At 41.5% G+C, this 12,780-nt stretch overlaps 1 protein-coding gene across 13 annotated transcripts in view; it reads right to left on the bottom strand.

The window, feature by feature from the left end:
• The window catches only part of TENM4 (teneurin transmembrane protein 4), a 1,400,276-nt gene that overhangs the window by 924,947 nt on the left and 462,549 nt on the right, over window positions 1–12,780 (bottom strand). The window lies entirely within an intron of this gene.

Consider the following 12,780-nt stretch of genomic DNA (forward strand, 5'->3'; position numbering starts at 1 on the left):
ACTTTATAGGGGCACTAAGCTCCCACTTTATTAGAAGCACTCCAGGGACACACTGCCATTCATACCACTAGTGCACCACTCAGCATCTCTTCTTGCCCCACCAGCAGTAGACGGATGTATTGGAGCCCGAACACAGAAGTTACATCGATGTTCTGCTAAACAGTTAATTCTTTCACCTTAAATTTCTGCAATGACAATGGAACCATCTAAGAAAGTGAGAGTCTCCGATATGGAACCGTGTGTCATTTGTATGAGCCAAACCGAGGCGGAACATTCCTCAATCATTAACTTCCCAAGTGGCTTAATGAAAAGTATCGCAGACGTAATTATTGTCATTATAACGAATAAAAACAAAGTGCACTTCAACCTCTCCAGATCCTCCGCATCAAAGAATTGTATGGAAAAGAAATCTTACTGCGTATACATGAAATGTGACAGCTGGAAATCAGCCCCATCCAAACAAACAGCGGGAGCGGACGTGACCCGCCGCATAATCTTCAGAGAGTGCCAGGAGAGACTGCAAACATACCTGGGTTATACCTGCTGTACATATATAATTATATACAGTATATACCCAGGTTATACCAGCATGGTCCATATCACTATATACAGGAGATATATAACTTATACCAGCTGTACATATATAATTATATACAGTATATACCCAGGTTATACCAGCATGGTCCATATCACTATATACAGGAGATATATAACTTATACCAGCTGTACATATATATTATATACAGTATATACCAGGTTATACCAGCATGGTCCATATCACTATATACAGGAGATATATAACTTATACCAGCTGTGCATATATAATTATATACAGTATATACCAGGTTATACCAGCATGGTCCATATCACTATATACAGGAGATATATAACTTATACCAGCTGTACATATATAATTATATACAGTATATACCAGGTTATACCAGCATGGTCCATATCACTATATACAGGAGATATATAACTTATACCAGCTGTACATATATAATTATATACAGTATATACCCAGGTTATACCAGCATGGTCCATATCACTATATACAGGAGATATATAACTTATACCAGATGTACATATATATTATATACAGTATATACCAGGTTATACCAGCATGGTCCATATCACTATATACAGGAGATAAATAACTTATACCAGCTGTACATATATATTATATACAGTATATATCCAGGTTATACCAGCATGGTCCATATCACTATATACAGGAGATATATAACTTATACCAGCTGTACATATATAATTATATACAATACATACCCAGGTTATACCAGCATGGTCCATATCACTATATACAGGAGATATATAACTTATACCAGCTGTACATATATAGTTATATACAGTATATACCCAGGTTATACCAGCATGGTCCATATCACTATATACAGGAGATATATAACATACCAGCTGCATATATAATTATATACAGTATATACCCAGGTTATACCAGCATGGTCCATATCACTATATACAGGACAAATATAACCATTACCAGCTGTACATGCTATATACTTTATATTCTGATCCCATAAAGATAGCAGTAGCAGTATACCCATAGAGCTGGAGGGGAGGAGTATAACTGCTATATATCCTGATCCCATAGATATAGCAGCAGTATACAGATAGAGCTGGAGGTGAGGTGTCTACATTCTATATATACTAATCCAAAAGAGATAGCAGATGTACCTGGGAGGGGTAAGGAGGAGATCTGGTAGGCGATGATTCAATTCTGTTGTCCACAGGAAGTCAGAGTCTGACATCCTATTGGAACCATTACATACTGAAAGATTTTGAGAGTGAGGAATGTGATCACATGACCAAATTAGAATAATAAAACACGTGGATGCAACTGTGCTGGAATAAAACAGATGGCGCTGTAGGACTAGTGATGTCGTGTGTAGATGAAATAGGCAAAATAACAAAACAGAGTGCTTCTTTAAGGTATTCTATGTGCGCATATATGATTTTCCAGCAAATTGTACTCCCTATATACAAAACAAACAAATAGCAGAGCAAATGAGCCTAATATGCAGGGGCTGGAGTCACTGCTTGGGGGCTGCTAAAGTCCGCAACAAGCAGACAGTAGAAAGCTCCCCCTGCATGAATGCATTGAAAGCCTATAGATGATCAGCTGCCGGGCGGATTACCATAATCCTTATCCGACTATAACATATCTGGAAGATTTAGAGAAATTCATTTTTTTCTTACCAGTCAGTATTAGCATGTCTCCTTTGTGCTAAAGCCTCCTTCTATAATACCTCTGGCGAGCTATGGCCATTCTTATGTGATCTTGGCCCGAAATATGTAAAGCTCCCCGCACATCACAGTTGTCAATGGAAAAAAAAAAAAAAAAAACTTATTAAAACTGGAAACCTGGAAGAGCAGTTTATACCCTGGTTTATATTGGACTTTAAAAACTTATCACCTAAAAATAAATGTCCCCTCAACTTCAACAATAAGATCTATTCTGCACTGATACAGAGCTCTGCTCCTCTGCATGGCCAAAAAATTACCCAAATAACTTCTGGCTTCTCCTTCTCACCTTCCAAGAGCGTAAAAGTAAAGTATAGTAAAATTACCTCTAACCCACCCCTATATGAGGGTCAGGGTTTTTGTCTTTGGGCAGCACGCTGGCTCAGTGGTTAGCACTGTGTCCTGGCAGCGCTGAGGTCCTTGTTTCATATCCCACCAAGGACAACATCTGCAAAGAGTTTTATGTTCTCTCCGTGTTTGCAGGGGTTTCCTCCGGGTACTTCGATTTCCTCCCAAATTTCAAAAAACATACTGATAGGTTTAGATTGTGACAGGGACCGATCTGAGTGCACAGTGCTGCAAAATCTGTGTGCGCAATAAAAATAAAGAATTATTAAGAATTGCTAAGTTCCATTCAAATGTAAGGGAATTCCATTACCTGACTCAACAAGCTCCGCTCTGCATGTACAATTGAGTGTGTAGGTCCAGCTTCAAAGCCACACCCCCTCCCACAAGCCACTCCGATCCCGCAAGTCACACCCCCTCCCACAAGCCACTCCGATCCCGCAAGTCACACCCCTTCTATTTTCTGCCCTTTTGTGCTTTGGTTAAATCTCTTCATCACAACTCATCTGAGAATGGGATATGAGGACAAGATATGAGGTCAGGATATGAGGTCGGTGTATGAGGATGGGATATGAGGACGGGATATGAGGTCGGTGTATGAGGATGGGATATGAGGACGGGATAGTAGGTTGGGATATGAGGTTGGTATGGGAGAACGGGATATGAGGGCTGGATACGAGGATGGGATATAAGGACGGTATATGAGAACAGGATATGAGGAGGGGATATGAGGATGGGATATGAGGAGGGGATGTGAGGACCAGATATGAGGAGGGGATATAAGGACAAGATTTGAGGTCGGGATATGAGGTCGGGATATGAGGTCGGGATATGAGGTCGGTATATGAGGTCGGTGTATGAGGTCGGTGTATGAGGATGGGATATGAGGACGGGATAGTAGGTTGGGATATGAGGGCTGGATATGAGGATGGGATATGAGGACGGTATATGAGAACAGGATATGAGGAGGGGATATGAGGATGGGATATGAGGAGGGGATGTGAGGACGAGATATGAGGAGGGGATATGAGGACAAGATATGAGGACGGGATATGAAAATGGGATATGGGGGGCGGGATACGAGGACGGGATATCTGGATGGGATATGAGGACAGGATATAAGGGCGGGATACGAGGACGGAATATGAGAACAGGATATGAGGGCAGGATACGAGGATGGGATAGGAGGACAGGATATGAGGACGGGATATGAGGGCGGGATACGAGGACGGGATAGGAGGACAGGATATGAGGGTGGGATACGAGGACGGGATAGGAGGATGGGTTACGATAGGGGGATATGAAAATGGGATATCAAGACGGGATAGATGGTCAGGATATGAGGTTAGGATAGGAGAACAGAATAAGAGGATGGGGTGTGAGGACGGGATATGAGGTTGGTTTAAGAGGAGAGGATTTGAGGTCGGGATATGAGGACAGGATACGAGGATGGGATATGAGGTTGGTATTTGAGTACTGGATATAAGGAGGGAATGTAAGGACAAGAGTGTCATTGCTGCTTTTCATCTCCCACAAGGTTTAGGGAGGGAGGACCATATCATACACTGAAAAATTTTAGGTAGAAGGAAATAAAAATGCGGTCACACCATTGTGTTTCACCATGAGATATAAATGACATCTTCTTTCTTCTGCAGATTGGTACCTATCATAATAGCAATGCAAAATTGATATTTTCTTATTCTTTACAACATCAAGTTGTGTATGTGAGGCTGGGTTCACATCACGATTTTGCAATACTGTTTTCCATCAGGTTTTTTTTCCAAAACCGCACGGGTCTAAAAACGGACTGAACCGGATTGAATAGTATGAGAAAAAGCAAACCGCATACGTTTTTTTAACCGTATACGGTTTGAAAAAATGTATCAGTTTCCGTACTGTTCCATACGTTTTTGGCTGTGAAAATCCGATTTTGTCAAGCAATTTTGTACATTTTTAAATAAAGATTTCATTATTTAATTGACTTTGGAGTCCAAAGCACATGCGTAATGCAAAAAACGCGTACGGTAAACCGTATTGACCCGTACAACCTCATTGACCTCCAAACTCATACGGTTGCAATGCGGTTTTCGAACAGGACCAAAAACCGTTGTCGGACACGGTTTTCAGAACGGGAAAAAAACGTGTTGGCAGAAAACCGTATGTACCCGTATGCATTCTGATGCATACGGTTTTCAATGATTGTATACATTTTTCAATACAGTCCCATGCGGTTTTTACTAAGAAACCGTATACGGGAACCGGATTGGAAAATCGTGATGTGAATCCAGCCTTATCTGGGCCATGACACGGGGATATAACTGCAAGGAACCTCTTCTTCAATGTCTGAGCTCAAGGATTTACCATCCAGTGCACAGAAAGATCCTTTCAATGACAAAGTCGGCTCTGCTACATCTGTTCCTCTTCCAGTTCACAGTCGGGATTGCGCTACTAATATTGCATTCCGATTCTTCTCATTAAATAATACTGAGCTCGCAGAATACAATCATTTCCTGAGACTAAAATCTTTACAAATCATAATCTCTTGGGGGAGAAAAAGGCAAAAAATAAAAAATAAATAAACACCAGAAGACTTAATCCAATTTTTTCAGAAGCCGGAATTTACGGAGCTGAAATCCTTCGCCATCTACGCAACCGCCCCTCAAACTGTGCTAATCTGCGCTGTGCTTAGAGATTAACATTCCACTATTTTCGTGTTTTTTTTTCCACTCCTGGTATAAATCCCTTATATCTCATTGCGTTCGGAATCCGAAATCTCATCGGTTGTGATGGCGAGAGGCGCCGCTGCCTGTGCAGATCCTCAATTCCTCGTCTATGACATTTGTCGCACGTGAAAAAACAGGGGATCAATGGGGGGAGATTAATCAAAATCTGCCCAGAGGAAAAGTTGACTAGTTGCCCATAGCAACCAATAAGATTGCTACTTTCATTTTCCAAAGGCCTTTTTCAAAATGAAAGAAGCCATCTGATTGGTTGCTATGGGCAACTGGTCAACTTTTCCTCCGCACAGGTGTTGTTAAATCTCTCCCATTGTGTCTATGTGTAAACATGACAGGTGAGATTACCCCATTATGAAGCACAAAGCATGATGGGAGAAGAAGATTGGAATAAACACATATACCAGTGCCACTGATGTATGCGTTTATTCCAATCTTCTTCTCCCATCATGCCCTGTGCTTCATTACGGGGTAATCTCACCTGTCATGTTTACACATAAACACTAGAGATGAGCGAATCGTTTCGGACGAAGTCGAATTAGTTCCGAATTTCATGAAAAATTCAATTCAGACCGAATCCGAACTTCAACTCGATTCAAAATAAATAATTTCTTCATTAGCGACACCCGCTGCGATCGTCCTATATAATGTATAGATAGATGCAAGTGGTTTTCTCCTGCGCTCGCATCTCTGCAATAGATAGGACGATCACAGTGGGTGTCAGGAGTGACACCCACTGTGGTCTGTCCTTAATTGCAGGTACTACTGCTCCCAACATGGAGCACAGTCTCCCCCAATGCTTGGAGCTGTAGTACCTGCATTAATGGACAGAGTGCAGTGGGTGTCACTTCTAATGCAGGTACTACAGCTCCCAGAATGGAGCAGAGTGTGCTCCATGTTGGGAGTAGGAGTACCTGCAGGTAAGGAAAGATCGCAGCAGGTGTCACTCCTGACACCCGCTGCGATCGTCCTGTATACTGTATAGATGCGGAGGGACGGACGCTCTTCTCTGGTCCCACTGTAGTATGAGTATATGCCGTATATATACCTATTATTGATATTTCCCGCAGAGAGCTGTGATTGGCTTGAACCATCTGGCCAATCACAGCTCTCTGCGGGAAATATGAATGGCCGGCAGGAGCATAGTGCAGAGATGTGGAGCGCAGGAGAAAGCCGCTCCATCTCTGCAAAAGAAAGGACAATCACATCGGGTGTCAAGAGTGATGCCCGGGGCGATCTGTCTATTAGCACAGGTACTACTACTCCCATCATGGAACAGTCTGTTCCATGCTGGGAGTAGTAGTACTACCTAAAAAAATTGAAAAATAGAAAAAAAAAAAAGTGGAAAACGCACACACACTTACACAAACACATTATTAAAATATATTACAAATAGAAATTCATAGCAAATTTATCCGTATCGAATCAAATTTTTTTTGAAAAATTCGGCGAATTGGCTGAATCTAATTTTTCAAAAATTTGCTCATCTCTAACCAGTGGTCACCAAACTATAGCAAAACTATAACTCTCAGGATGCCTGGACAGCCAAAGCCTGTCCGGGCATCCTGGAAGTTGTAGTTTTACAACAGCTGGAGGGCCGCATTTCAGAAACCAAGGACATAAACAGATGTAGCAGAGCTAAAACGGTCACTATTACTTTGTTACAGTGTGTCACCCCAGTAGCAAGGAGATTACATGAGGAGTAGGTTTGTTACAGTGTGTCACCCCAGTAGCAAAAAGATTACATGAGGAGAAGGTTTGTTACAGTGTGTCACCCCAGTAGTAAGTAGATTACATGTGGAGGAGGTTTGTTACAGTGTGTCACCTCAGTAGTAAGGAGATTACATGAGGAGGAGGTTTGTTACAGTGTGTCACCCCAGTAGTAAGTAGATTACATGAGGAGGCGTTTTTTTACAGTGTGTCACCCCAGTAGTAAGGAGATTACATGAGGAGGAGGTTTGTTACAGTGTGTCACCCCAGTAGTAAGTAGATTACATGAGGAGGAGGTTTGTTACAGTGTGTCACCCCAGTAGCAAGGAGATTACATGAGGAGAAGGTTTGTTACAGTGTGTCAGCCCAGTAGTAAGTAGATTACATGAGGATGAGGTTTGTTACAGTGTGTCACCCCAGTAGTAAGTAGACTACATGAGGAGGAGGTTTGTTTCAGTGTGTCACCCCAGTAGTAAGTAGATTACATGAGGAGAAGGTTTGTTACAGTGTGTCACCCCAGTAGTAAGTAGATTACATGAGGAGGCGGTTTGTTACAGTGTGTCACCCCAGTAGTAAGGAGATTACATGAGGAGGAGGTTTGTTACAGTGTGTCACCCCAGTAGTAAGTAGATTACATGAGGAGGAGGTTTGTTACAGTGTGTCACCCCAGTAGCAAGGAGATTACATGAGGAGAAGGTTTGTTACAGTGTGTCAGCCCAGTAGTAAGTAGATTGCATGAGGATGAGGTTTGTTACAGTGTGTCACCCCAGTAGTAAGTAGACTACATGAGGAGGAGGTTTGTTTCAGTGTGTCACCCCAGTAGTAAGTAGATTACATGAGGAGAAGGTTTGTTACAGTGTGTCACCCCAGTAGTAAGTAGATTACATGAGGAGGCGGTTTGTTACAGTGTGTCACCCCAGTAGTAAGGAGATTACATGAGGAGGAGGTTTGTTACAGTGTGTCACCCCAGTAATAAGTAGATTACATGAGGAGGAGGTTTGTTACAGTGTGTCACCCCAGTAGCAAGGAGATTACATGAGGAGAAGGTTTGTTACAGTGTGTCAGCCCAGTAGTAAGTAGATTACATGAGGATGAGGTTTGTTACAGTGTGTCACCCCAGTAGTAAGGAGATTACATGAGGAGGCGGTTTGTTACAGTGTGCCACCCCAGTAGTAAGTAAATTACATGAGGAGAAGGTTTGTTACAGTGTGTCACCCCAGTAGTAAGTAGATTACATGAGGAGGCGGTTTGTTACAGTGTGCCACCCCAGTAGTAAGTAGACTACATGAGGAGGAGGTTTATTTCAGTGTGTCACCCCAGTAGTAAGGTTAGGCATGTCAAGGGCAGAGCCAATGGGCAGGGTCAAGGGGCAGTAAAATTAGCTTTCGCCTAGGGTGGCAAAAATCCTTGCACCAGTCCTGCATATTCTGAATTAGCATTGCACTCCACTGTCTTTTTTTCCTACATCACCATCTTCATTAGTGTTTCCAAACTAATGAGCCTCCAGCTGTTGCACAGCTACAACTCCCAGCATGCCTGGGCAGCCACAGCCTGGACACCCCAGGATAGGGCATAAGTGTCTGACTGCTGAGGGTCCAAGCAGTAGGATCCCCCACCCCACAAATTCCTTCACGGACCCCCGACCCTCCTCATGCACGGAGCGACCTCGGCATGGATTACTGTCGACTACCGCACCGCCGTCACGCCTCTCCATATATCTCTATGGCAGTGCCAGAGATACACGATACGACTAATTGTTATAAAGCATGGATATCACAGCCTATGAACATACTACCCAGGACAGATGCATTTTCTAGAGCAGTGGTCCCTAAACCAGTCCTCAGGGCTCACCAAAATGTTTTTTTCCCCCCAATTACTCCATTGGAATAGAACAGGGAAAAATTCACATCCTGGACTGTTGGTGGCCTTGAGTACGGGGTTGGGGACCTCTGGTCTAGAGCAGTGGACTTCAACCTGCGGACCTCCAGATGTTGCAAAACTACAACTCCCAGCATGCCCGGACAGCCGTTGGCTGTCCGGGCATGCTGGGAGTTGTAGTTTTGCAACATCTGGAGGTCTGCAGGTTGAAGACCACTGGTCTAGAGGATTAAAGGGGTTATCCAGGAAAAAATACTTTTTTTATATATATATCAACTGGCTCCAGGAAGTTAAACAGATTTGTAAATTACTTCTATTAAAAAATCATAATCCTTTCAGTACTTATGAGCTTCTGAAGTTAAGGTTGTTCTTTCCTGTCTAAGTCCTCTCTGATGACACCTGTTTCGGGAAACGCCCAGTTTAGAAGCAAATCCCCATAGCAAACCTCTTCTAAACTGGGCGTTTCCCAAGACAGGTGTCATCAGAGAGCACTTAGACAGAAAAGAACAACCTTAACTTCAGAAGCTCATAGGTACTGAAAGGATTAAGATTTTTTAATAGAAGTAATTTACAAATCTGTTTAACTTCCTGGAGCCAGTTGATATATATATATATATATATATATATATATATGTATATATATATATATATATATATATATGTGTGTATATATATATATATATATATATATATATATATATATAAATAAAAGTTTTTTCCTGGAATACCCCTTTAACATTGTACATGTAAGATGAGATAACCATAGAGGGGCTTGCCTACAAGAAGTACTGTACACACTCAAGCTCCGGAGCCTGAAGGGGCGCAAAGGCACATCTGCCGCACAAATAGAAGACCTGAATTGCACAGACAATACATTAACATTAAATTATATATATTTAAGCACTCAGTGTCACTATACAGGCAACAATTGTAGTATATTAAAATTGCATTGAGATAAGGGTTTAATTTGCATCACGTTTCGGTTTTGTTACTTTACACGTTTCGACAAATGAATGATAATTTGCCTTGAAAGGCCGATGGCTCGTCTCATATCTGCTTCCCGACCTCTTAGGTTACAGAGAGTAGAAATAACTACAGGATAATTACCCTCGCTGTAACCCCGTAGACTTAAATATTTTTTTTTCTCAGGTCAAATGTTTCGGAGACGATTCCCCTGGCGCTTTCCTCCATGCATCTTCCATGCATAATGCTCGGTTAGATTGCCACCACGTGCTCCATTTTTACCTGACCTCATTTAAACCTCATATAGTTGCGCCCGGGCTCCGAGAACGTCGTTGTTTTCTTTGTCAGGCGTAAAGTAAATCACAAGCTGGCAATGAAACTATCAAAAAAACATAACATAAATAAACTGGGCCCGAACAAACAAAATTGATTATTTTCTTTAAAAGGGTTAACCACCATAAGGTGACTTTAGTACGTACCTGGCAGACAGTAATGGACATGCTTAGAAAGGATCTGTGCTTGTCTTGGGGCTAAATGGCTGTATTGTGAGTCCACCATAACGCTGCTGCTTTCTTTTGGAGAAATTGTTATTTCTTGTTGGAGTTCCCTACCTCCAACTACAAGTCCCAGGATCCCTTGTTTGTCAGTGTGAGGTCACTTTTCTCCCTCCAACACATCAGCCATCCCTCCCATTAAAGCACACCTGGGACAATTCCCTGCAGCCCTGTGGAGAATGATCTCCCCCCCCCCCCCCCCCCCCCACCCAGCAATTGCTCCACCAATTGAAGCAGACAGGCTCTGCTGTAATGTCTCAGGCCACATTGCAACATGGGAAAACCTGAGACGACATTTTGTATTCTGCTAAAAATGAACATTGGGGCAAAGACCACATTAGAATTGCAAGAGCAGCCATCAAACACAGGTACAGACACTATATTGTGAACTGCACTGACTTTACAGCCCCTGCAGCATAGTCAAATAAAAAATAAAAATAATCATGGAATACCCCTTTAATGGAAGTAACAATTCACTCTATTTTCGGGACCCCCTACATACGGCTGACTGCAGGGTCTGAATCGTAATGATTGTGCATGAAGGTCTGACCTTGCTGATAATAAGTTCTATGGGGCCTACGGTGAAATATAAGGTAGCCTCTGCAGGCATAAACCTGCATAACAGAAATTTTAATGGGTATACAGATTTGTATTTCTATTTAAAAATCATGATCCTTCCAGTACTTAACAGCTGCTGTATGCTCCACAGGAAGTTGTATAGTTCTTTCTGGTCTGACTACAGTGCTCTCTGCTGCCACCTCTGTCCATGTGAGGAACTGTCCAGATCAGGAGCAAATCTCCATAGCTCTGGACAGTTCCTGACACGGACAGAGTTAACAGGAGAGAAAACTGTGTTCAGACTGGAAAGAACTACACAACTTAATGTAGAGCATACAGCAGCTGATAAGTACTGGAAGGATTAAGATTTTTATATAGAAGTCATTTACACATCTGTATAATTTTCTGGTACCAGTTGATTTAAAAAAAATGTTCCCCTCAGGAGTACCCCTTTAATAAACTAATGAAACATTGATGAAAAAAACACTAATGAAAAGCTTTCCTTGAGATCCAAGCAGAAGCCGAAAAAAGGGGGTGGGATGGTAATGTTTACTACATGTGACCCCCCCCTCTGAGGAACACCCAGTTACAAGAAAATTCCCTGCACCCTTGAAAATGGTTTTAGCTTCCCAATTACTGACTTGGATGGTCAATTCTGCAGGTGTGATTACTCTCAACATCTCAGCTTAGATGGGACCTTATATTTGAAGCCTAAATATTGTAAAATATTATATAAAATATTACACATAATAGTATTTTCACACTTTTTGTCAAATAGCTCACTTCAAAGGCAAGAAGCCTTCGGTAAGAAGAAAAAAAAAACTTTCATAATGTTAGCAGAAAAACAGAAGAAAGGAGCTTAGATCTTGCTACATTTGTCCCTCCCCTGAGGAACATTCTGAACTTCTCAGATCCCAGAAAGGAAGAACCTATTTAATCTCCTTTATTTGTCATTTTCATGGTCCATTCATTGAATTCAATTACTTTCACTGTCTCAAACTCTATATTGGAAACTCAAATATTGTTGAAGTGTGCATCAATATTCAACATTGTCCCCCAAAAAATTATGGAAAAGTCTACAGTGAAAGAAAAAAATTAAATTAGATAGGCAAACCCTCCCCCGAGGAGTGCCTTCAACACTCAATTCAGGTAATAGTGAGTGGAATTTATTTTAAAAAATGGAAGTAAATATGAGATGATGGACGGGATTATATATTAGGCATACATGCAACTCAATAAACGAAATTCACACCCCCTGACTGTATGATCATCCATCATTCCCATTTTTTTTAAATTGAACTCACACCTATCCAAATAATAATGGAATTGTCAGACAGACTGTAAGCCCACATATCTTAAGAACAGCGGTGGCCACTGGTCATATATATATATATATATATATATATATATATATATATGCAAAAAACATATGTAATGGATGTGTGTATATATATATATATATATATATATATATATATATATATACACACATGTGTGTATGTGTATGCATTATAAAAAGACTATTTGACAAAGCCCATCCCCCATGCTACTCTGCTCCTTGCTTTCCCTCCTCCAGTCGTGTAGAGGAATTTTCTGTTCTAGCCAATGTCTTAAACCTTCTTAAATATCTGAGACAGAGGGCATACCTTATATGGTATGCCAAGGCTACAAACACCTCCCTTGAAAGGGTGGGAACTTATGCTAATTGCAATGGTCATATAGCCCTGATGACTGCCTAATAAAGCTGGAAGTGTGAA

This window comes from Hyla sarda, chromosome 2 (genome assembly GCF_029499605.1).
Source record: "Hyla sarda isolate aHylSar1 chromosome 2, aHylSar1.hap1, whole genome shotgun sequence".
Taxonomy (NCBI): Eukaryota; Metazoa; Chordata; class Amphibia; order Anura; family Hylidae; genus Hyla; species Hyla sarda.